General features: G+C 36.4%; 1 protein-coding gene across 1 annotated transcript in view; it reads left to right on the forward strand.

Annotated features, from left to right (window-relative positions):
- CTNNA2 (catenin alpha 2) overlaps positions 1–27,290 on the forward strand; it is a 1,475,417-nt gene that overhangs the window by 278,918 nt on the left and 1,169,209 nt on the right. The window contains exon 5 of the mRNA XM_025354028.1: positions 26,699–26,827. The gene's annotated coding sequence lies outside the window, so the exon portion shown is untranslated. The remainder of the gene's footprint in view (positions 1–26,698; positions 26,828–27,290) is intronic.

The raw sequence follows: 27,290 nt of genomic DNA on the forward strand, positions 1-27,290 counted from the left end.
TTTATTTTGTCAATTTTTGATAGTAAGAATTCCTGATCTCCAGTTTTTCCTTTTGTACATGGTCTAGTCATATTTTGTTGATGTTGCCATATTCCTGAAGTTCATTGAGAAAACTCAATGCATTTAAAATTATGAAAGTTAGCTAGTTTTCTGCATTAAATCTGTTTTTGATGAAGTTCATTGATCCCTTTCACTGGACTTGAGCTATGAGACAGGATGCCATGTCCAAGTCCCCTTGATGGGCTGGATTTATAGGACACCAGCACGTTCCTCAAAATGTCTTTTTTACTTCACAATGCACCCGCTAACCCTCTTTGACTCAATGTGAATCATTTAAGACGTTTTAAAGTATATTTTCACCTAAACCACTTGAAACTTCCCATTTTGGTCTGGCACCTGTTTTCGGAATGTTATATCTATTGCATTTTACTATCTATAGTGAAAATTTAAATACAATTACATTTACTTGGTTGTAGAATTCTAGAGCTCTCAGTGAGTTTCTCTCAGAGCTCTCTAGACAATCCTGGGTCATCATCAAGCATTTCATATTGCAAATATAAAACCACTTGGTTTAGTCCATTTGTGCTGCTATAAAGGAATACCTGGCTGGGCATGGTGGTTCACACCTGTAATCCCAGCACTTTGGGAGGCCAAGGCAAGTGGATCGCCTGAGGTCAGGAGTTTAACACCAACCTGGCCAACATGGTGAAACTCCATCCCTACTAAAAATGCAAAACTTAGCTGGGCATGGTGATGGGCACCTGTGATCTCAGCTACTCGGGAGGCTGAAGCAGGAGAATCCCTTGAACCCAGGAGATGGAGGTTGCAATGAGCTGAGATCATGCTACTGCACTCTAGACCAGGCGACAAAGTGAGACTCCATCTCAAAAAAAAGAAGGAATAACTGAGGCTGAGTAATTTTCAAATAAAAGAGGTTTATTTGGCTCATGGTTTTGCAGGCAGTACAAGAAGCATGGCGCTGGCATCTGCATCTAGAATGGGCTTGAAGCTGCTTCCACTCATGGTGGAATGAAAAGGGGAGCCAGCATATGCAGAGGTCACCTGGGAGAGAGGTGACAAGACAGAGAAGGGGAAGGCCCCAGGGAGGGCATTAATCTAGTCATGAGAGATCCACCCCCAGGATGCAAACACCTCTCATTATGCTCTACCTCCAACCTTGGAGATTACATTTCAATATGAAATTTGGAGGGGTCAAACAAACCATAAAAAAACACCAAGTTCTTAATTGATCTTTCTTACTGTATGCATTTAGAGAATTATTTTCCTAGGCATCCATATACTTAATCAGAATTTTTTAGTCTGAAGACTCAGATCTTTCTTCCGGGAAATTATCTTCTATTATCCCTTAAATTATTGGTTCTATTATATTCACATTGTACTGTCTTTCTGGAAATTCCAGTATATGAATATCAAGACTCTCAGATACATCTTTGACGTTTGTTATCTTTTTTCTCATTTCTTTTTAATATCTTTTTGAATTCTTAGATAATTCCTCAAGTTAATTTACTAATCTCTTTGTTAGCAATATCCATTCTGCTCACTGTGTGATTTTCTGGTTAATTTCAGCAACAATGTTTTATACTAAACACTCTGGTGCTTCAATTTTTTCTTTTCCATAACCACATAATCTCTTTGAATGCAGCAACCTTTCCAATCTCACTGAAGATATGAATAACAATTTTCTTAATGTTTTCCGTTGTTTGCATCATTAATCTTGTTTCTTTGAGGGACATTAGAACTTACTGTCACTATTGCTTCCGTCCTTTCAGTTGATTTTTTTCAAAAGTCCGATGATAAATATTTTACTGTCTGATTATACACCTATCTCCAAATTAATATCCTTAATAGAGTTTTTTTAAATGGGCCCAGGAAGAGTGGCTATTACCTTTTATTTCAATGGAAATAATAAAATGAATTCCTAGAAGTATAAAAATCACAATAATTTTTCATATAAATAAAAAGTTTTTTAAAAACCTAAATATGAATAAAGTGACTATTAAAGAGCAATTTTACCAGCCCTGATTAAAATGTAAACTATAATTATATAATTGGGAAAAATTAGGTAGACCATACAAAATCATTCTGAGTAAAGCGTCTCTAAATTTGTCGTCTAGCAATATACATTCTAAAATTATGTTCTGATTATATTTTAATGAAAAGATAACAAAAAGATGCTCTGTTTCTCCTTTTCCTAGTCTCTGCCCCTCTGCCCCCTACTTTCTCATTTCCCAAATTGCAATAATCTAGAACAGGCTTCTTTTGTTAAGTCATGATCAGGTGTGCTGAGACAAAGACGAGAATATGGGAAGAGTCTCTTTTCCTGAGGTCATACAAGAGGCAAAAAATAGTAGTTTACAATACCGTAATGTGTGCTTAAAAATTCTGTTAAGAGAGTGGATCTTATAGTAAGTGTTCTTAACATACACATACAAACACGTACACATACAAAACAAAACAAAAACCAACAGGATAGGAGAAAACTTTTGGAGGTGCTAGATATACTTATTACCTTGATTGTGGCTATGGTTTCACAGATGTGCGCATAAATCTAAACTCATCAAGTTGTATATATTAAATATGTGCAGCTTTTAAATAACAAAGTGCAATAAAACCATTAAAATAAATAAATAGACTTTGAAAAACTTTAAAAGAAGAAGACAGATGGGAGATGTAAATCCTAAAGACCGTCAACTCCAGAGTAAAGTCTGTTTGGTTTGATAGAACCAAGGAGGAGAAGCAACTGAAGAGTAGGCTGGAGTTTGCTACACGGAAGAGGGCACATATATGTTACTTAGCAAAGAGAAATCTTAAACTCGTTCTAGATTACACCCAAAGTGAAAATGACGCTTTCAGTCAGCTGAGCTGAACAGACTGTGTTGTGGAATAGATTCAGAGTATGATTTTTATTTTCAGAATTTTAAAATACTATGAATTAATTCAGAACATATACTATTATAATGAATGCTATAATGCATTTACTTCAGTGTCAATTTCAGTTGACGGTTCATAACAATAGAGATTGCATTCGAAATGGAAGGTCATCAAGAATTTTAAAGCTAGTTTTGTGATTTTAATCCCTAGCTAACATCAAGAGTCTAAAAGGATTGGGAGTTGGAGATTACATGAGAAATACATTTCCTTGGAGAATTATCTTCACCTCTCTTCCATACACACACACAGGGATGAAGGGTGCTTTCTTCTGACCCCAAACCTAATGGGAAGGGCTTCAACTACATCAGTTAGGAGTTTGCACAGTGTACCAGGGATTTGGAAATGTGGGCTAGTTCCTGGAACGAGCCTGAAAAATATAAAGGCTTAGGAATTGTGGCAGCACAGCTATTCTGGTAGTGACACCTTGTGATCAGCCTAGATTTCCAAAATTTACTCAGGTTAAAGGTTTTTGTTTTTGTTTGTTTTTTTTTTTTAACTGGATGTGGGTCATACACCGAAACATGAGAGCATCATATTATTCCAGTTCCTATCTCAGAACTCTATTTGAAGAGGTAAAAAGCCTATATTAGAAAGAATTTAGGTATGACTAGCAGCTAAAGAAGGATTCACCAGCATTCAGTCAGGGCAAAATAATTCATTTATGCCAAGAGAACTACAGACAGTGAGGAAGAGAGAGAACTGACCTTATCAGTCAGGATAGACTAGAATAGCAGTTCTCAGACAAGGATAATTTCATCCCCAAGGGCTTTTTGGTGATGTCTGAAGACAGTTTCGGTGACCATGGACTGACAAGGTGGAGGAGTGCATGGGCAATGCTGCTGGCGTCCAGTGGCTAGTGGTCAGGGATGCAGCTAAAAGTCATACAATGCATAGCAAAGCTTCTTACAACATAGAATCAACCAGCAGACTGTCAATACCACTAACACGGACAAATCCTGAGCTAGTGCATGCTGATTCAACAAATAATCACCAAATCTTAGCAGCTTGTAAGACAAAAGTTTACTTCCCATGTATGCTATGTGTCCATTGCATATTGGCTTGTGGCTCTGCTACATGTGCCTTCCTGGCAGAATCCAGCCACCACCTGGAACGTCACCAGTTGACATGACACAGTGAAAAGAAATATGTTGAGCAATACACTAACTTTTAAAGCTCCTCAAAGAAATGACATCCATCTCCCCATCTACATTTCATTGGCCAAAGCAAGTGCCCTCATCTATTGGTTAGTTATTACCGCATAACAAATTACCTCAGAATTTAGTGGCTTAAAACCATGCAGACTTATTGTCTGCTAGTTTCTATGGGCCAGAAATGGGGCACATCATCACCAGCTCCTCTTCTTTAGGTTCTCTCAAGAGCTGCAATCAACATGTCAGCCAGAACCTCCATCATCTGAAGGTACAAATGGGACAGGATCTGATTTTGAGCTTACTCAGTAATTGTTGGGAGGATCCAGTTCCCCATGGGCTGCTGGACCAAGGACCTCAGTTTCTTGCTGAATGTTGATGTCAGGCTGCTGCCAGTCCCTTGCCAGGTGACCCACTTTCTCAGACCTAGAACACAGGAAGAGACTAAAAGAGAATACCAGAAAGATGGAGGTCACAATCTTTTACACCTGGTAATGGAAGTAACATCATATCACTTTTTTATTCATTTCAAGCAAATAACTAGGTTCAGCCCATTTTCAAGGGAAAGATATTTCATAAGAGAGTGAATACCAGGAACAGGGACCAGTAGGGGTCATGTAAGAAGCCCCTTATGGCACTTTGACATTCCTGAATTCAACAAGGTAGAATATACATTCCTTTCACAGGAAAGGTTCACAGAAAGGAAAACCACTTAGGGCACACTTAAAATACTCAGTGAAGACTAACACAATCAGCTTTTCCTAACGTATTTCTTTTTCCTACATCATCAGTCTCAAACTGGGAGTGAAGTGAAGTCCTCTATATAAATCGTGGTTTTCAGTTTTGTGATTATTATTGAATTTTATATATGAATTTCTGAAGTAAGAGATAAAACTATGATTATTACCAGAGTTACCAGAGGACCCTCTATACGTGAGAGCAATTATAAGGTTTATAGGGCCTCCCACAAATTCACTCAAGGGGATGATATAAACTAGCTTCACAGAATAAATGTAAACAGATGGTGGAAGGAAAACATAAAGTTGCAACAACATCCTGTGAGTCCACTTGTTCAGTTCTTTACTCAACAACTATGTATTGATTACGTATTGTGTGCTAGATTTGTTCTACAAATGGAAATACACAACTGAATAAAAAAGACAAAAGTTTCTGTCCTCATAGAGCTTATGTTTAAATGGGGTTTGGAGAGATAATAGAATCTAAAAGAAATAATTTAAGTGTATAGTATTTTATATGATGACAAGTTCCATCAAAACAAATAAAAAAGAAAATAAGATAGAGAAAGCTGAGATATTCAGAAGTGAAGAAAGTTTCCCACACACAAAAAAGATAATATTATGAGCTGTGTGACTATATGAAGGAAGGTCATTCAATGTGATGTTTACACATTCTTCATAGGACCTTTTTTATAACTTAAAAAAATTGTTAAAATGCTATTGATCATCTGACCCTTCAGTGAGTTGTAAACTTATTGCAGGTGGAGACTCTTGCCTTAATGTTGATATCTGCTGACTGATCAGGGTGATGGTTGCTGAAAGTTGAGGTGGCTGTAGCAATTTCTTAAAATAAGACAACAATAAAATTTGCCAGATCAACTGACTCTTCCTTTCATGAACGATTTCTCTGCAGCATGCAATGCTGTTTTGTTTTGTTTTTTAATTAATTTATTGTTTTATTTCAGGTTTTTGGGGAACAAGTGGTGTTTGGTTACATGGATAAGTTACATACTGGTGATTTCTGAGATTTTGGTGCACCTAGCACCTCAGCAGTGTACACTGTACCCAATATGTAGTCTTTTATCCCTCATCTTCCTCCTACCCCTTTCCCCTGAGTCTCCAAAGTCCACTGTATTGTTCTTATGCCTTTGCATCCTTATAGCCTCACTCCCTTAGAAGTGAGAATGTATGATGTTTGATTTTCCATTCCTGGGTTATTTCACTTAGAATAAGGGTCTTCACCTCCATCCAGGTTGCTGCGAATGCTATTGTTTCATTTATTTTTATGGCTGAGTAGTATTCCATGGTGAAAATATACCACATTTTCATTATCCACTTGTTGACTGATAAGCATCTGGGATGGTTCCATATTTTTGCAATTGCAAATTATGCTGCTATAAACATGCGTGTGCCAATGTGTTTTTCATATAATGACTTCTTTTCATAGTGTCTATTTTGAATATCAACATAAAACACCATAATGATAACTCAAGCATGCAACGGACTTCAGGGTTTAAAAATACATGTATGGTTGGGAGGCTGAGATAGGCAGATCACTTGATCCCAAGAATTCAAGATCAGCCTGGGCCACAAGGCAAAACCCCATCTCTATTAAAAAAATACAAAAATTAACTGGGCGTGGTAGCATGTGCCTCTCCTTCAAGCTACTTGGGAGGCTGAAGTAGGAAGATCACCTGAGCCCAGGAGGTCGAGGCTGCAGTGAGCCATAATAGCACTACTGCACTCCAGCCTGGGTGACAGAGTGAGACCCTGTTGCAAAAAATAAAATAAAATATAAGTAATTAATTAGTTAAATGTGTGGCTTGTTTAGAAACAGTGGCTGATATAGCTTTCATGAGCAGTTATGTAGATTGCCAATCCCTTTTTGCTGACCTGCCTTGACCTTAAAGCATGGTGAGGTGGGGTAAGTGGGTCTGACTCCTAACTCTGACCTACACAGATAAGTAGAAACAAAACATAGGATTCCTCCCTAAATGCAGCTAGAAGCAATTAGGTAAAAATTTAATTTAATGTAGAAATTCCTTTTCTGGTTTCAACATGGTTGGTCTTTCTCTCAGGGTACTAGCTAGAAGCAGGTAACCAACTGGTGTTCCTCTGCAAGGGCGAGGTGCTTGAGATGAAAGATGGACACGTTTCTTCTCAGATGTATTGTACAAGAATACTTCCATAAGTGAGATATCCTGAGCTCAGCTGGTGGCCGTAGGCTCTCCTAAGCATAGTGTAGTCCACAGGAAGCTTCTAAAGAGTGTGGTCAGCAATGGCGGGTCTACGACACATTACTTTCCTTACTCCTCTTACACTACTCTTGCTTGATAATTCTTTAAGATTTCCATTAATTGAATGTCATTTTCTATGATTTCTCCTAATGAGGACAGAAATTTCTTGTCCAAATTACCTGTGCTATCTCTATAAAAATTTGAAAATAGGGGAGATTCTAAAACCTTTACCAGCCATGCTTCATTTGCCAGAACATATTACATTGTTACATAGAAAGAGCTAGAAATAAAACAGATATACCATATATATTCATCTCTTTCTCTGTATTTATCTATATGAAGGTTATAGATGGATATTTACAGAAATAGACCAAATGGTTAATGGTTGTTACTTTGTGTAATAGAATAATATGCTTCTTTTTTCAAAAGATCTATTTGTACATTTAAATTTTCTTCCTATGATCAGGGAATGCTTTTATACTAAGTAAAAACAAACAAAAAAAAAAAACAAAAAAAAAACACAACTTTTCTTTAATTTAAACAAATAATAGAATCACAGCATGCAATTTATCTGGGGACTGTACATCTAATAGAAGAGCTATTTTAAACTAAGGGGATGCCAAGAAATCAGCAGCTTTTGGAGATTCACTTTAAAGTGTTGCTACTCATGCTAAACAAAAATGTTTCTACCTAGCAAATTAATGTACAATCTGTATACACACTAGAAATTTATTTTGGGACAATCATAAGAAACTATATTTTATACTGCTCCTAAGTTTGCAAATTGCTTTGACATCTCATTTTATTTCATCATTCTAATGACCATATTAAAGCAAGGTCAGGTTTTATTAACCTTGTTTGGATGTGGAAAAGAGGCACAAAACATCCCATGATATGCATTGACAGCAGCAGAGTCACAACTCTGACTGCCACACAGTTGCTTTCTCTATCTACCCAGTAGCCTTTACTTTCATGCCTTGGTAGGTTGGACAGTATCAATGAAGATGGAGAAATGATGCCAGCAACTGATGTAAGCCTCATTGCTGAGTACAGGCAACATCTCCCGTTTATTTTAGATTCATGGATCTCTTTTCATGTTTTGAAATGTGATTTTCGTGGTAGTCATGTCATGCATAGTCCTCTTTTCCTAAATAGGAAGTTTATAACTTTATTCTGGATATCTTGCAAATTTTCTATTTTCTTGAGGAAAAAAAAAGATTTAACTCAGAGAACCTGATGATTTTTTTTTTTTATGACCATCATATAAGTGGAGAGTAGAATAATTTTTGGCCATGAGAAGTTCAGAACTCAATTAAGAATAATTAGGACTCAAATAAAAGTGAAAACTGGTTTAAAATGATTATACTGATAAGCTGAAAATTCAGGCAAGATTAACTTTCATATTGCTGGTATAATTTAAATTGGCAAAATATTTTTAAGTCTGTCTTGTAGCAACAATACCAAGAAAAAGTACTTTAGCAAATCATGCTACATATAGGTAGCATGCTACAGAGAAAAAATAGGTGTGTATTTACTTCATAGAAGTTCTGCTCGATTATCTAGATAAGAGGAAAACATTATAAATTTAAAAATCTACTAATGCTTTTTAAAAACTTTAGCCAATAATTCCAAAACAGTTTAAAAGATGCACTAACATGTAACCATCTTAACTTTGGAAATTTAATATGTTTTCATTTTCATGATCTTGTAACAGTAGATTTGATGATGAATGAGAAACTGTCAATAGACATAGCAAGTCTAGGGGGAAGATTGTAAATATTCTGTACATTGCAAAATAAGTATCTTTAGTTATTGTAAACATAAGTGGATATGGGAGATGGTACCCTAAGATGAATTCCACCAATTTGTTTCTTTCCATATAAACATGCTGCTTCTCGTATAAAAAATAGAGACTAATTTCCCTAACCTTGTATCAGTGGCCTAAGTGGCTGGCTTGGTAAATACAATGTAGTGGACACTCTGGGACTCTTAAGCCTTGTTCATAAGAGACCTTGTAACATACTCTGTGGCCTCTTGCGGTGCTCATTTGGAGAGCTCCATCTGGGAACCCAGATAGCACACTGGGAGTTGCCTAAATAACCCACAGAGGCCACGTGCAAGTGCTCCAGTGGTCAGCTGCAGCTGAGCTCTCAGCCTTCAGCCACCATCATGTGAGTCAGCCATTTGACACCATCAGCTGATTTGGGGAGCAGATGACTCCAGCTCCTCACGTCTCACTATCACTGCATGGACAAATTCTGAGTGAGAACTACACAAATGAACACAGTTAACCCAGAAAACAATGAAAGAGGGAATAATCAATGCTGGCTTTTAGCCACCGTGTTTTAGGATTCATTTATTATATATTAATAGATAACTAAAAGAGTAAGTTATGAATATTAAGTAAATAATAAATTGAAAATAAAGCAAAATAAAATTCTTCAGAATAAATCAGAAAGTGTACCTGACTTTGGCTTGTGACACAAAGTGTTTAATAATTCGGGGATCAGTAACATACTCTCTGGTCCTAGTTCTTCATTTTTAAAGTGAAAGATCTGGGATGTTAGAAAAGACAGACAGTGTAACCCCAGCACTTTGGGAGCCCAAGGCAGGCGGATTACCTGTGGTCAGGAGTTCGAGACTAGCCTGATCAACATGGAGAAACCCCCTGTCTCTACTAAAATATAAAATTAGCCGGCTGTGGTGGCACATGCCTGTAATCCCAGCTACTCGGGAGGCTGAGGCAGGAGAATCGTTTGAACTCAGAAGGCAGTGGTTGTGGTGAGCTGAGATTGTGCCATTGCACTCTAGCCTGGGCAACAAGAGTGAAACTCCGTCTCAAAAAATGTAAATAAATAAAAGACAGTTCAAACACATGTGTGGCCCTCTGATGAGTAGAATTCAACTCATTCTGCAGTGAAGGTCAATGTCAATAAGTGTTCACTGATTTGGACAAAAAGTATAGGATAGATTATCAAACATCTTGTTCCTGAGGACAGAAATGGTAACCAAGAACCAACATAGGTGGACACTGAGCATGACCTACCAAAATCAACTCATTTGACTAAGTAACTGAGTATCTTTCAAGGTTGTTAGGCTGGTATATCAGAGCATACGATAGACATTGTTCATCTGTGACATTCACTTCCTTTAAAACCTTCTGGATTATAGCATAACTTTTGTATTATTACTTAAGATCTTTCCACTGGGCTGTTCTCAATGTATTACTTAAGATCTTTTCACTGGGCTGTTCTCAACAAACAATTTCTTGAAAGTATTTTTAATCCTATACAAATTTTATACCAATCTTAGGCTCTACTTTCATACTATTGGTTTCATCACTTTCCAGCCCTCCTGAAAAAGCCCCTCCCTTCTCTCTTTTCACTAGAATTTGGGCCTACATTTCCTTGTTTCCATTCTAGCTCTTAGCAATTGTTTATATCACTACCATTCTATTGAATTTGCATGTCCAAAGTTGTCCACAATATTTTAGTTCCTAAATCTAATTAACCTTTTATCTGTTTTCCCCTCTACTTTATCTCTGTAGCATGGAACCAGGCTGACAGTTTTCTCATTCTCCATTCTCTCCTTTATCGACTTCCATGGCACTTTCGGTTCCCTTTGTATTGCTCCTACTGCTTCTACTCTATTATCTGCTGTGTCTCTTATTGTTCTCTTAAATATAATCATGTTTACTTGGTCCCTTTTCATTCTCTTTTATTATCTTTTTCTCAATGTGATTTCTGTTCAGTTATTTACTCATTATTTTCTCTATAAGAATGGTATGGTAACTGATATCAAATTTTTCCTTTGCTAATTTTTAGGCACTAAATATGTCCTGAAATTACATTTTAATCCCAAGTGTCCAGAGCCTGACTAGATGGTTTTAAAATGGGATTATAGTCAAGAGACTTGGGGATACCTAAATCATTTTCTATTTCAGTCGTCCTTCCTCCCTGTGATTTCATGGAGGAAAGGTATATTTACACAAGAATAATGGCAAATGAGAAACAAGGCATCACTTAATTATTGTGATCTAGGCTTGTACCCTCAGATAATGTAGGGCTTTCTGGTAAACAGGGCTTGGAGTTGATGTCCAAACACTACTAAAACTTAAAATTAATCAGTACCTTCTTTAAACAATTTGTTCTTTTCATTACAAAGAGAAAGAATAGGATAACTGTATCTACCCCAAGGAGGCAGACCCCGGCTCATTTTGCTTATTCTATTGTATAATGAAAAGAAATGCCAGAGAATTCGAGGAAGGAAGGAAAACAGAGTGAGGCATGTCTATGTTTATGAACATCTGATGTAGTATAACCCAATTTCTAAGTAACTAGGCAAAATCATTATTCTGGAATCTGATTTAATCAGACTAGTATTCCCTTTACCCAGAGTGGGAATATGTGGAGAGTAGACAAGGGCAAAAGGTAAGACCTCCTGTTTCTAGGTCCTACTTCTCTTGGCAGGGAATACTCATGCCCACTCATCTCATTGTCACTGTAATTTTCAGTTTATGCATTGATCTCCACTCTGTACTCTGCTGTTCGCTTGCTTAATATTCTAGGACTGAAGCCCAGCTCATTCATCTGGTGGCCTAGTTCTTGCCAATTTCATCAATAAAATATTCTGGATCTTGCCTTCCGTATTTCCATCCACTCTATGGAGTCATGCCTTGATATTCCCAGATTTCAATATTGCTCAAGCTGACCATGCATAATATATATACTACCTGCAATTTCTTGCACTTTTAACCTATCTGTAGAATCAGAATTTAAGCTTGCATAAAAATGTCAGTTTGGCATATTCTTTGACCCTGTGCCTTCAAATACCTGTCTATCTTTGCTGTGGATAATTCCATTTCTGAGGTGTGTTTTCAATTTGCCCTGGGGAGTGGAGTTCTCCTTCACCTCTGTAGCCATCTGTCATTGGATGCTGCACATCCAATCTTGTGTTTTTTATGATAAACTCAATGTGAGTCAGTACTGCTCTGAAGACTCCCAGAAAAGGGTTTCCACTTTAAACTGCACCAATATGCTATACATTCAGTATTTTGAGGTTTGGATTATTTCCCTCTCACTCCCAGTAATTTCTGCCTACAACATGACCATCCATCTTTTAGACCATTAAATATAATGAAGAATCTATTGTTTCAAGAAAGAGTTATTACAACCGAATACAGGAGGCAAAAAGACCACAATGATTGGTTATTGAAATGTGTGAGATGCAAAGACTTAGACTTCTGACACTCAGGCCTTAGGCTTTAAAGTTCACTGGAAATAATTCATTTTGAAGAAGAACTATTTATTCAAAGGCGTTTATTTTTCTGTTGATCTTGAGAAATTTATGATCGCTTAGAGGAGACAAGGATGCCAGAAGAACCAGACATTTTAGAGAATCTTGTAAGAGCAGAACTTTTGGACATACTTCCCAGCAGAATCCAGGAGAATATAATTGCTGTTTCCCCCATACCCCATTATGACATGAGGATATTAGTAGTAGAAGTGGTTATATGCATTGTCATGGCACATACAATTTCTGCGAAACTGTAATGATTGTATCAGAGCGAGCTTCCCATCAAAGCACAGAAATGGATGAAAACCCTGCAAAATTATAGAGGAGGAAGAAAAAAACGTTGAAAATAATCTGGAGTTCACTAATTCATTTTTCAATAACATTTGTTGTCTGCCTACTCTGTACAGGTCTGAACTTCACTTCTTATAAGTTCGTTGTTTTATACTTTTATTCTTCTAAGTATCCATTTTATTTATAGTTTAACTTGCATATGACTTTGAAGCCCATCACAACATGACTGAAAAAGGGGGCTCAGTGTGGCAATCTGGGCAGTAGAAGAATCAATCTGTCATCTGCTACTCCAGGACTCATATGCGGCTTAAATGTTTACTTGTTAGAAATCTTAGGTAATGTGAAGAGAATAGATCATCTTTGTTGAGAATATAACTTCAAACACCAAGTAGATTTAGATTTAAATAGCCAAAGTTAACAGAATTCAAGAAACAGAAATGGAAACTGTTTTAGGTATGTTAAGCATAAAGGAATTTATTACTGGGAATTGGGCCTTTAAACAATCCCTGGAAGAGTTGGAGGGCTTGGCTCTAGAGAGGGTCCTGAAGAAAGCTTCTCAGAAAAGTAACTCTGAACCATGTCTCCGGAAGAGTTATAACCTCCTTTCCATCAGAAAGATGTGAAATCTGGACCTATTACTAGAACTGTTGAGTTCAGGATCATATCCCTGTAGAAGAGAGAGATTTGGGAAGCTGCTGCTGCTACCAGACTATTGCCTCACCAAACCCACAGAGCTAGTACCTAGATACAACCATGCTTTTAAGCAGCAACAGAAAAATGTGTAAGAAGATGGCCCTGTTCTTATTTAGGTTTTAAAAATCTGATTCAAGTACCTCTATATGATGAAACAAATTTGCACTCAGGACCCTGATTGTAAGGACATCTGGGAAATGTAGATTTCAGATGTCTAGACACTGCAGTACAGATGGAACACCAGAAAGAGGCAAAAATGCATTATCTAGCTCCACATATACTTGTCATCACAATAGGTATGCATTTAATAGTTAGAGTCGTTATTATTTTGAGACAATCAAAATCATGTAGTAATATTTTGTGCTTAAATAGTACCTGTTAATAATTGATATTTTATGTACCTATGTTTATTTATAATATTCATACTATTTATATTTTTAGTAAATCTACATTTTTTAATGTGGCCTATTAGAATAACCACATTTAACTCTAATATTAGAATTTGTAATTAATCTATAAATTTACAAATGGAATTTTGTTTAGTATTACTAAATGTATTTAGAGTGTTGGACCATCTAAAATAATTTTACATTCACTGTACTCATAAAGTTATTTATTGCATTTATAAGAATTATGTAATAATATGGTAGATTTTCTATCTAATCAGACAATGAAATTTATGAAGAAAATCAAATATATAGGATGTATAATTATGTTTTGAAATGTGAAAGTAATTAACCATTTTAAACAGGACAAAACATTGTTCAAATTATGTACAAGCTGATTGCAATACTTGAAAACATAGTAAGATTTATAATCTAAATTTAAAAGATTAAGAAAGCCCAAGGGATTTAAATTTGAATTTGAACGTTCATAATTTGCATGCTAAATCTTAAAAAGTGAAATAAAAGCCCAAACATATAAAGAAGTATTAATACCCATTTTTTACAAACTCTTCCAAAAATTAAAGAAGAAAACAATTCTCAATTAGTCCTTTGAGACCATTATTGCCTCGATATCAGAAACAGACAAAGGTATACAGTAAAAGAAAACTATAGACCAACATAGATGCAAAAATCCTCACCAAAATGCTAGAAAAGTGAATCTAGTAACATATAAAACAGATTATCCATCATCAACCAGTGGGTTTATTCCCAGAAACGCAAAGTTGGCTTAATATCTAAAATCAACTAATGTAACCCACCATCTCAATAGTTAAAAAGCTAAAGTCACAACATCATTACAATAAAAGCAGAAAAAAACATTTAATCAAATCAAATGCTCTGTCATTATAAAAACCATCAACAAACTATGATTGGGAAGAACTTTCTAAACTTCACAAGGTACATAGACAAAAACTCCATGCTTAAGCCTCTAAAATGAGGAAGAAGACAAAGATAACTGCTCTTTCCATTGTTATTTAACATTATACTGGAAATTCTAACCAAGACAAAGAGGCAAAAGTAAGAAAGTAAGTAGAAAGAAAGAGGAGGGAAGGGAAGGGGAGAGGAGAGAAAGGAAGGGAAAAAGGAAGGAAGAAAATGCCTCCAGATTGAAAAGGAGACAGTAAAATTATCTCTACTAGTGATATAATCTGGTACATAAAAATATCGGCCGACTGCGCCTGTAATCCCAGCACTTTGGCAGGCTGAGGCAGGTGGATCACGAGGTCAGGAGTTTGAGACCAGCCTGGCCAATATGGTGAAACCCCATCTCTACTAAAAATACAAAAATTAGCCAGGTATGGTGGCTCATGCCTGTAGTCCCAGCTACTCAGGAGGCTGAGGCAGAAGAATTGCTTGAACCCGGGAGGCAGAGGTTGCAGTGAGCTGAGACCACACCACTGCACTCCAGCCTGGGCAACAGAGCAAGACTCCATCTAAAAAAAAAAAAAAAATCATAAAAATCCTAGAATTGAGTTTTCATATCCTCCAGTATATCAGTGATCTTCATTTCTATCCATATTTGAATTCTGCTTCTGTTAGTTCAGCAATCTCAGTCTGGTAAAGAATCGTTGTAAAGGAAATAATACGGTTGTTTGGAGGTAAGAAGACACTCTGCCTTTTGAGTTGCCAGAGTTCTTGCTCTGATTCTCTCATCTTTATGGGCTGATGTTCCTTGTTCCTTCAGTCTTTGAACTTTCTGCTTATGTATCCCTGAGCCCAAAAGAAAAGTTAAAAAAAAATAAAATAACAAGAAATTTACAAAAAAACTATTAAAATAATAAATGAGGTAACAATATTTCAGGATGGAAAATCAATATAGAGAAAACAATTGTATTTCTGTATATTAACAATGAACAATCTAAACTGAAAATGAAATTAAGAAAAAAATTGATTTATAGTATAATTAAAAAGAAAGAACTTGGGAATTAATTTGACAAAACAAGTGCAATATTTGAATTCTGAATGCTACAATACATTATTGAAATAAATTGAAGAAGACATAAACAAATGTTAAGATATCCCATGTTCATGAAACAGATGACTTCTGAACTTATCTGCTGATTCAAATAAACTTCTATAAAAATTCCCAGCTGCCCTATTTTTTCAGAAATTGACAAACCAATCCTAAAATTTGTGTGGAAATGCAGGGGATCTAGAATAGCAAAATCAATCTTGATAAAGGAAACATGAATTTGGAAGACTCGCGTTTCTGGATTTAAAAACATACTGCAAGCTACAGTAATCAAGACAGGGTAGTCCTGGTATAAAAATAGACATATAGATCTATGGATTCCAGTAGAGACTCTGGAAGTAAAACTGCACATTAGTGACCAATTGATTTTCTACAAAAGTGTTGAGAAAATTCAATAAAAAAGATTTTTTCAACAAATGTTACTGGAAACAATGCATATCCACATGCCAAAGAAAGAATCTGTACTCTTTGTTTGCACTATACAAAAATTAAGTCAAAATTGATTATAGATATATACGAAATAGCTAAAATTATAAAGTTATTAGACAAAAACATTCGTATAAATCTTTGTGCCCTTGGATTGAGCAATAATGTCTTAGAGACAACATCAAATGCACAAGTGACAAGACCAAACAAAAAAAAAAGAATTTTTTTCGAAATTAAAAACTTTTGGCTGGGCGCGGTGGCTCACGTCTGTACTTCCAGCACTTTGGGAAGCCAAGGTGGGCCAATCACGAGGTCAGGAAATTGCGACCATACTGGCTAACACGGTTCTCTACTAAAAATACAAAAGAAGTTAGCTGGGTGTGGTGGCAGGTGCCTGTAGTCCCAGCTACTTGGGAGGCTGAGGCAGGAGAATGGCGTGAACCCGGGAGGCGGAGCTTGTAGTGAGCCGAGATTGCGCCACTGCACTCCAGCCTGGGCAACACAGCACGACTCCATCTCAAAACAAAAACAAAAACAAAAAACGAAACAAACAAACAAAAAAACGAACAACTTCTGTGCTGCAAATGATACCATAAAAGGAAAAGACACATAAAAGGAAAAGACAACCCACAGAATGGAATAAAGTATTTTACGAATTTTGTATCTGATACAGAATTATATACGGAATATATAAAAACATTTACAACTCAATAATATAAATTTGAATAATGTAATTTTTAAATGGACAGAAGATCTGAATAAATATATTTTTAAAGAAGATATACAAATGATAAATAAGCACACATGAAAAGATGCTTATCATCATCCATTAGGTAAATGCAAATCAAAACCAAAAGGAGATACCAAATCACACCTATTAGGATGGCTATAATCAAAAATAAAAATAATAACATGTTGGCAAGGATGTGGATAAATTGAAATCCTCATACATTGCTGATGGGAATGTAAAATGATGCAGTCACTTTGGAAAACAGTTTGTCATGTCCTCAAAATAATAAGCAGAGTTACCATGTGACCAAGCAATTCCATTCTTAGGTGTATACTCAAGAGGAATTATAACACATTCACACAAAATTCGATACACAGGTGTTCATAGCAGCATTATTCATAATTGCCTAAAGTGGAAATAAGTAACTTACATATCTATTAATTGATAAATGGATTAACAATGTGGTATATCCAGAAAAAGGAATATGATTTAGTAATTCTTTAAAAAATGAAGTATGGGTACATGACACAACATGGATCAATCTTGAAAACATTCTAAGTGAAAGAAGGCAGTTAAAAAAGACCATATATATTATTATTCCATTTACATGAAATGTCCAGAATTGGCAACTATATAGAGATAGAAATTAGACTAGTGATCTACCATGGCTAAGATGGGGAGGGGTGATTAATGGTTTGAGGGAGGAGGGATTAAGAAGAATGACAAATGACTGCTAATGGGTACAGGATGTCTTTTAGGGGTAATGAAAATGTTCTAAAACTAGGTAGTGGTGATAGTTGCACAACTATGAATATATTAAAAGTTATTGAATTGTATACTTTAAATGGGAAAAATGATTCTAAACAAGTAATATTCTGAAAAGTATTTTCTGTTATCCAAATTTTGAGGCTACCAAAAAAATTTAGCATTTCTGTTTATAAGCTTTAGAATTCTTTTCTTTTTAGACTTGTCATCTTTTTGTTAATATGAATATTTTAACTTTTTAAATCAGTTTTTGTCAATGTAAAAAAGTCTGAAAATATTCTACATGCAACTAAAATGTAGTTTGTATCTTAAACACAATGGATCTTCAGAGAATGGATACTTTACAAGTGTAACTGTTTTCCTCAAAATTGTGAAGTTGACAACTGGAAAGTATAAAAATAGAGACAAAATACTTTCAATGGTGTATTCTTTGACAAATTTTTCACTCACTGGCATATAACTATGTTCTATTTCTATTTTTGAATGAGCTGATTTTTTTTTTTTTTTGCAGAATGTCATCTATTTTGTGGGATTTATTAATGTATTCATATTTATCTTTGCATCTGTTGATATCAACTCCATTCTCATTCCTAATTTTGAATACTTGTACTTTCTATCTTTTTTTTTGTTTAGCCCTACCGCATGTGTACATATATATAATTTTATATGTGTATTTATTTATCTATAACTACCCTTTGAACTACCTATACAAAGAAGGAGATATAATTATATTAAAATGGTTCAAGTTCTACATGACTTTAAAATTAAAAAAAAATTAAACTTTACTGAAGTTTAACAGCAACAAAAGAAGGAATAAGTAAAACTGTAGGAATTGCTGAACTTCAGAAAATGGTTTGTTTACTTTGAGAAATATTTGTTCCTAAAAAATTCCCCTAGGCCAGATATAGAAAACTGGTGGCTTTGGGACCTAACACAGCATACAGATACTTTTTTGTTGTTGCTTTTTGGCCTGCCTAGTGTAGGCCTACACAGTGTTTTAAATTTGAATTAGTTTTCAACATTTTAAAATAAGGAGTTTTCTCATAAAAATCTGGATCCAGTATGTACCATAATGGGCAGCTCCGGCAATGGCATCCCACAGTCCTGCATGAAAGGGGCCCGCAGGAGCTAAGGAGGGGCAGGCTCTTTAAATGGGGCCCATACTCTCCCTTTCAGCACAGCTCACAACATCTCTCTGTTTCCCCAACCCGGGCCTGGGGTCAGTTGCTGGTTGCCATCTATCATCTTACACATTTCTGGCTTATTGATTCAATTACTTCTAGGCTTTTGATTTTGTATCCTCAACTCTTGGCTATTCATATTACTGTATTAGTTGCCGATGACATTGACCCATCTTGTTCTTAGTATTTGTTCCTGCTGCTGTCATCTTCTTCATCTCCTGTTATCTAAAGTCACCATAGCTATTATTTCTCTATCCCTTCCAGTTCTCTGCTCTGTATAGCATAATGTTACATCAGATAATGTTAACCATTTCTCAGTGTGTTGTTAACGCATTCCCTTAACGTAGCACACCCATGTCCACTGATTCTTCTTTTACTGACGTGGAGTTAGGGTATCTTCCACTAGAACACCCCACACTAAATAATGGTACTAAGGTAGTCCAAATTCTACTTAAACTGCATATCATCTCTCTCTCTTGTCTTTGCAAATTACTACTTTCCCTTTGTTTCAGCTCAGTAATGTCTCTTTTAGGAATTACGCTCATATCTGCATTTGTATATCATGCAATTATTAACCTCATATATCATTTTCAAAGTGAATTTGAATACACGTAACAGAAAACCCGCTTCAAATTTGTTTAAAAAATAAAGAACTGTATTGGCTTATATAAAAGTACAGGGTGGGGCACATTGATTCAGTGGCCACAGTTCTATTTTTGTTGTTTTTTAGTTTCCTTAGACACATGAATGAACACAGTCATGCTGTTAGGAAGAGGAAAAGGAAGACTGATAAATAGTAAGTGTTCAGCAATATTCACCACAATCAAATGGTTCAGCCACCACATGTACACGTAGGTCTTTCCTCCTATATGTAGATACCACATCCTCTTGGACAGGAATATCAAGTATCTCATTACCTGAAAGAGAAATGAGATCCTTGGTTAGCCAAATTGACAGTACTTAGTTCCACTGGTAGGATGGGTCTCTGTCCATTTTCCTTCATGACCACATTGAAAATGGACATGGAAGAGAGTGTCCTTTCTAGAGATGGTGTGGCATTTGTCGTCCAGTCCCACTAGGTGCAAATCTGAGGGCCTGAAGATGGCCTGTGTTTGAGTAATTAAAGAGTGTTTTGAGCCAGGCCTGGAATATCTTTGGCAGCACAGTTTCCTTTAAAAGTTAGGAGGCTTTGATCTTTTGCATGCAAAAATTAGCAAGTATGGTCTCCACAGTAGTTTATCCGGTCAAAGTCTGATTCTGATCATTTCATTTTCTCACAACAACAAGCTTCTGTTCACTGTCCCTTGGACCTTGATTGGCACCTTTATCTTGACGGCTGCCTCAGAGCAATAAAAAAAAACAAACAAACAAGCCCTTAGGTACAAGGATACCATAACTTTCATAATTAACCCCAGATTAAATTCTATCTGCATATTCTTAATGGCATGGCTAACTACTTCCTCAGTTGGGAATGTTTAGCAGAATTTGCTTGAAAGAGGTCTGAAGTGTAGGCTCACAGTGTATACTAATCTTGTCAACCTTCCATGACTCCTATTATCCTGGATTGTTAACAAAAACTTCACCTTAGGGATAAGACTTGGCATTCCTTTCCTTATCAAACTCCACATTAGTGCATTTGAAATAATTTGCTTTTCCGACCAGTGGCAGAAAAGAATGAGATTTTCTTTCATTCCTTCTCTTATTTGCAGAACGTTCAATTTAAGCTAATCCAGTGTCTACACTGTAGACCTCAGTGAAGGCTGGAAGACTAATCCAACACAATCTGACACCCTGATTCTTTCCAATCATCTTTGTGTTCCACCCTCTGTGAGTATATAATCATTTCCTAAGGCAGAAGAAGTGTTGTTATAAATTACTTTTTTATAACTGCATAACAAAGACCATTAACTTCCCAGTTTAAGAGGAAGGTATCCTTTTTACTGACCTCTTTTACCTTGATTCAGCACCATACACTTGCTATCACATTTTGTAACCACTCAGAGCACAATAGCTGCAAGTAACAGAAAACCAGGTCAGGGTATCTTAAACAATAAGAAAAAAAACTGAATCACATAAACTGAAGTCAGAGCTAGGGTGGGCTTCACAAAGCAACCATGATATCCTTCCTAGACTGATGCAATTCCCTGTTACCTTATCTCTGTATATCTGAATGTGTCCCCTACGTCACTTCTCCATATAGCAGTCACAGCGATCTGTTGAAAATTAAAATTAGATTAGGTTCTTGCCTGATCAAAACACTCTACTGACTTCTCATCACAATAAGAATAAAATCCTTAATCCTTCCCGTAGCCACAGACACTGTCTATTAGGACCCCTCTAGAGCTCTCCCTCTAGAGTTCTTGAGACACCTATGTAATAGGACCCCTCTAAAGCTCTCTAGTTGTATCACCTGCTGCTGTTCTCTCACTCACTCCACACTGGCTATAGTATCCCATTTTGATGTTTCTTCATTGTGACAAGCTTGTTCCTTTCTTAGGACCTTGACATTTGCTACTGCATAGGCCCAGAATGCTCCTACATGGAGCCTTTCAGGCACCACTTGCTGTATTATCAGAGTTCTCCAGAGAAACAGAACCAATATGATGTGTGTGTATATATAGAAAAAGATTTATTGTAAGTAATTGACTCGTGATTATGGAGGCTGGCAAGTCTAAAATCTGCAATATTGGCCAGCAGCCTGGAGACCCAGGACAGCCGATGGTACAGAAAAATTCTGAATGCCATCTGTTGGAGATTTCCCTTTCTGTTCTATTCAGGCTTTCAGCTTATTGGATGAGGACCACCCACATTATGGAGGCCATTCTTGTTTACTCAAAGGTCATGGATTTAAAAGTCAATCTCATCCAAAAATATCTTTCATGTTGACACATAAAATTCACCGTCACACTCACATACTTTTTCAGATCTGTGCTCATTCATGACCTTTCAGAAAGAAATTCCTCAAAGCCCCTATTGAAAAATTCCACTAATTTCTGTGTCTTCTATACCTTTATCATATTTTACTTCACTTCATAGCTTTTTTCAACATCTAAACTTATACTACATATTTATTTGCTGTCTACCTATTATCTACCTCCATTTCTAGAATATAGGCATTATTCTTGTTTACCACCATTTCTATAGGATACAAACAATAATTATGTAGTGGATGCTTAATCAACTTGAGTCAAATGTTTATATTCACCTGGGAATCAAATGGAATCCTTCTTATCTAGAGGGAAATGGCTCAGAATAATTGAAATTATACAGAATAACTGAAATACACAGAAACAGTTGAAAGATTTTTCTAAGTCATATTGCTTACAGTGTGTATTTGTCTATTGTCTCTCACCCCACCCTTCTCGGCTCTGAAATACTGAGAATAGGGGTCTACAAAATGCATTCCTTAGCCTTTGTTGACAGCAGACCTCTACTCACATCCTTCCAAGGGAAGACACTAGTGGAGAGATGAGAATGTCTCAAGGGATAAGCTATTGTTCTTTTCTCTTGCTCTTCTTCTGGCAGCATTCTTGAGTGACTACATCCTTTCCACCCAACAGCAATCCAACTTCAGCTTCAATGGTACCTCTTGCATGGTTCTAGGACAAACTACAGGCCTCCTTTGTCATGGTTTCAGCACTGTCTAAACTAGCCACTCTAGCAGGGAAGCACTGAGTGTTCTTCTGGGCTCTGATTACACCATCCTGTCACTTTTGTTTTCCAAGAATTTGATAAAGTAGCCACTTTCAGCAATTACTAATCTCTGGGGTACTTTTTTATTTTACTTCTCTCAGACTCAATACAATGTAGCAATGCTCCTGAATTAGACCTCTAAATTACAGTCTATTGTTTTAAAACAATAAGGTGCTCCCATTTGTTTTTTGGTTTTGTTTTGTTTTGTTAATCCAATGATGTGATTCTTGGGTTAGGTAGCTTGTACAGTTTGAATATAAAGATGACCTTATTACCAGTGGAAAATGGGTTACTGCTAATCCATGACATGCCACGACATCACATTTACCAAATTAGCTGTTGTGGCTTTATTCAAAATTTATTTTCCTGTTTATTTATTTATTTGTTAGATAAGGAGTCTTGCCCTACCACCCAGTCTAGCTGGTCTTAAACTCCTGGCCTCCTAGGTGGTCTTAAACTTCTGGCCGACCTCTGCCTCCTGAGTAGCTGGGTCGCTAGGAGTGAACCACTGCATTCAGCTTATTTGACGTTGCTTTAGATGAAAGGCCTTCATAAGGCAAGGCTCTGTAAAATAAAGTGGTCAATGAATTCAACTGCCATAGTAGTGATGATGACTACTAAAGACTGCGGGGAAAGATTTTTTTTTTCTAATACTGCACTGGATTGCTTATAGAAACAAAATTAAAAGCCTGATGTTTTAAAGTCTTAGTTCAAGGCAGGTCAGGGAACCAGGGAAATTTCACTGTGCTCTTAAAATATTCACTCATTTATTGCAGTTTCAGGGAAGATCACAAATCCCGTCCCAAAACCTAAAAGTGAAAATTCCAGAATTACATTGTAAGTTGAATTTACTGCCTCATCATGTATCTTATGTGAAACTAAAAGCACATGATCTTGTGTACATTTTAGAGTATTAATTGGGAAAGAATGGAACTCTGGGGTTTGAAATAGGGATATTTGGGTAGACGTAGGTAAATCCGATGACCTTGAACCCTCAAATCTCATTGAACTTTCTATTGCTAGCAGAAATAGTCTCCCATATTTAAGGGTATTAGTCTTTAAAAAAATTTTTTTTTATTTCAAGGCCCTGCAATTACCTCCCCTAAGGAAGTTACTTTCAAGTGGATGCCTGTTCATAAGACCTATCCCCACCATGCTTCATTGCCTTCAAAGCTAGAGTTTGAGTCTGATTTTAGCAAACACCTGGCGGACAAGTATATAATCTTACCCAGTGAAATGTGACTTAAATACAAAAAGTTTTACTAAGAATATTATTAGTTTTATTCACTTTAGCTTAAATTTGGAGAATATGTGTGGGAAAGATTCTAAAGATTTTGGAACAAAGAAAGATTTACAGAGATTCTATTTGCCATATGTTATCTTGAGTAGCTAGGAATGGCTCAACTGTGGACACACCATCAGACTTTAATGCGGCTTATATTTAATAATGTTGAGCATGTACAACTTCTTGGCATAAAAGTGAAGAAAAATTCTAAAGCTTTGAGAGTCAAATAACAGACTGCATTTGTTATTTGTGACTTGGTCAGCCCCTGTCACACATAACACTCTCTTCATTCAGATATTGAGAAATTTATGAGTGAGAGAAGTATTAGAATCCTCAAAACTGTGATGGGTGGGTGAATATGAATACAGGTGAAAGAAGATGGCTTATGAACTGATAGTCATTGAAGCTGAGTGCTGGGATAATAGTGGAATAATAATGCTGTTTCTATTCTTTTATATAATTTTACAATCATCCATAAGAAAATTAAAGGAGATGAGTTTTGTGGTGGCTGTCTTTTGTTGACTGGAGATGATATTGGAAAACGCCAAGTTTGAAACAGGCTGCCTAGTTTTAGTGGAAATTATGAAATTCCTAAATAACAGAAGCTTAGTGAAAATGCTTAACTACCACAGAAAATGTGTACATGATGACCTGGTCTGTTGATGTCATCTAGATTCCAATTTCCTAGACTCTTGAGGGCTTGATCAATGGACTCATGTATAAAGTGGCCACAGTGGCAGGTATAGAGATTCTGCAAGGGCTCAACAATACAGACCTTCTCTTACCAAAGCTATTTGACTACCACCCTTGCTGTGGGCATGCACAGGTTTAACAGCAGAGGCCCAGCTCATATCCTAATATGGCACTATTCCTTGGGGAGACCAGTATCTGATACCACCTGGTATCAGAGTGATTGCTCTGCCATTTATTTTGGATACTTCATCTGCTTTTTCTACTTCCAATGCCTCTTCCACCACCAACATTTTTTTATTATGAAAATAAGCCCTCACAAAGAACAGGGCTGATAGTTGTGGGCACAAGGGAAAATAGTTGTTAATTTCTCTTCCTATTTACTGTATTAGGGTAAAACAATATCATATATGATATCTAGTAAGAGCTGATACTACATGGTGTTTGGAAACACTCAAAATGTAGATTATGGTCTCTCAGCTGGTGCCAGAAGCCACCATCAGAAGGCCTTTGGTGTGTCATATTCACCATCAAGACATTTTGTACTGTATTGCTTCTAACCAAAGAACTTATTACAAAGCAAAAGAAGTGCAGCGATGGTGTCATACAATTCACTGATCTTACTACATACTTATTGACTTAGAAGCAGCTGCCTTAACAGAAACATAAAATGCCCTAATGACGTATTAGATACAGTGCCAGCTGAGAGACAATAATTTACAAATGTGTTTCCATACACCATGTAGTATCAGCTTTTACTAGACATCATATATGACATTGTTTTACCCTAATACATTAAATAGGAAGAAAAGTGAACAGCTAATTTCCCCCAATGCCCACAATTGTGGGCTGTGTTTGTTGTGAGGGCTTCTCTTCATAATAAAAAATGTTTCGAATGTTGGATATAATTCTTTCATTGAAATGGAAGTTGATCTGCTACATGGTCATTTTGGGGTCCTTATTTTACTGAACCAACAGAAAAATAAGGAATTACCATGATTTTTCGATGATTGATCCTGATTACCAAGAAGTTGTTAAGTTGTTGCTGTATAGTGGAGACAGAGAGAATTATATCCAGAATGAAGGAGGTTTCCTGAAGTGCTCTAATATTCAATGGGAAGAATTGTTAGAAGCTTAGACAACCCAAAGGGGCTACTCCACTAAGGACTCAGACCTTCAGCAATCAAGATTTGGCTCATTTCCATCAAGTAAGGACAATATTAACTGAGATTGTGGCTGGGGGCAAAGTATCATGGAATAGGTGGTAGATAAAGAAAGTTATTCTAATGTGAGTACTAAAGCATACCACTATATATGTGAATATGTGAACTATGTTTTTCCCTTTATCTCTTTTAATATAAGGAGTAAAGATAGTGGTTAAATTTACAATTTAATCTTTTTTTTTTTTTTTTTTTTGACTGAATTTTGCTCTGTCACCCAGGCTGGAGTGCAGTGGTATGATCTCAGCTCACTGCAACCTCTGCCTTACAGGTTCAAGCAATTCTTCTGCCTCAGCTTCCCAAGTAGCTGGGACTACAGGTGTATGCTATGACACACCATTAATTTTTGTATTTTTAATAGAAATGGCTTTCACCATATTGGCCAGGCTGGTCTCGAACTCCTGACCTCAGGTGGTCTGCCCACCTCGGCCTCCCAAAGTTCTGGTATTACATGCATGAGCCACCACATCCGACCTACAATTTAATCTGTAATGACAGAGTATCTGGATGGACTTGTGACTTTGGATGAAAACTCATAGGTGGCCTATAAGTCATAAGATTCTGCATATTCAACTTTTGGAGAGAATGTGACAGTATCTTTCATTATGTAAATAGTAGATGCATCTTGATATGGATAAACATCATGTCATTGTCCTTTTAGTTGTATTAAAATTTAAGTACAGTTAAAAAGGTGTTATGGAGGCTGAGTTGCCAAAGAGTTGAAAGTGTTGATTATTTGACTACTTTGCCTCTTTTCCAACCATTCTTAATTTTGTTCATAATTCTGTGATTGGGGAAGCTGGATATTAAATTTTCTAGGCTCTGTTTCCAACTGGTTTCTTAAGTTATACCCATAGGAGACACTGGGAGAAGACAGGAAGGCAGGAAGAGAGGAGACACTATTGTAGCGTGACATCTTTCTTTCTCTTTCTGGCAGCACCTCTGGATTTAGATGCAGTCCTTCAAGGACCATGGTTTCCACAATAGTACCCCCTCTCCATTGTTCCAGCTCTGACTCAGATGGGCCCCCCTTGATGGCACTCCCAGCAGCACAGCTTTAGCACTGGTAAGACATCTCTTCTCTTATTGTTCATACCCTAGCAGCAGTAGATGTTTTCTAAAGTTGCTAATCGTTGGTTTACTTCATTTTTTTCTCCTTCACTCTCCCACCTTTCTCTAACACCTGCATAATCAATTCCTTATATTAAATTATACGTGTTTGAACTGTCTGCTGCTGTTTACCTTTTTCCACCAGGGCTTGGACTGACACAATCGTAGAATGACTGATTTATTTCCTTGCTCTACACTCATATACAATTAAGATTGAAAGAAAAGTGGACATTTCTTCTATTAGCTCTCTTTAGAAGTTAGTTATTTTTCAGCATCCATTAAAAACTTGTCTTTGTTCCATGCTTCCAAGCTCCATAATATGTCAATATCTATATCAAAATCTGTGACCATAGAATGAAATATGGCACTGAACTAAGGCCTGAATTTCTCAACCATTGCCTGTGGAAGTCCACTTAGAC

The sequence above is a fragment of the Theropithecus gelada genome, chromosome 13 (assembly GCF_003255815.1).
Source record: "Theropithecus gelada isolate Dixy chromosome 13, Tgel_1.0, whole genome shotgun sequence".
Taxonomy (NCBI): domain Eukaryota; kingdom Metazoa; phylum Chordata; class Mammalia; order Primates; family Cercopithecidae; genus Theropithecus; species Theropithecus gelada.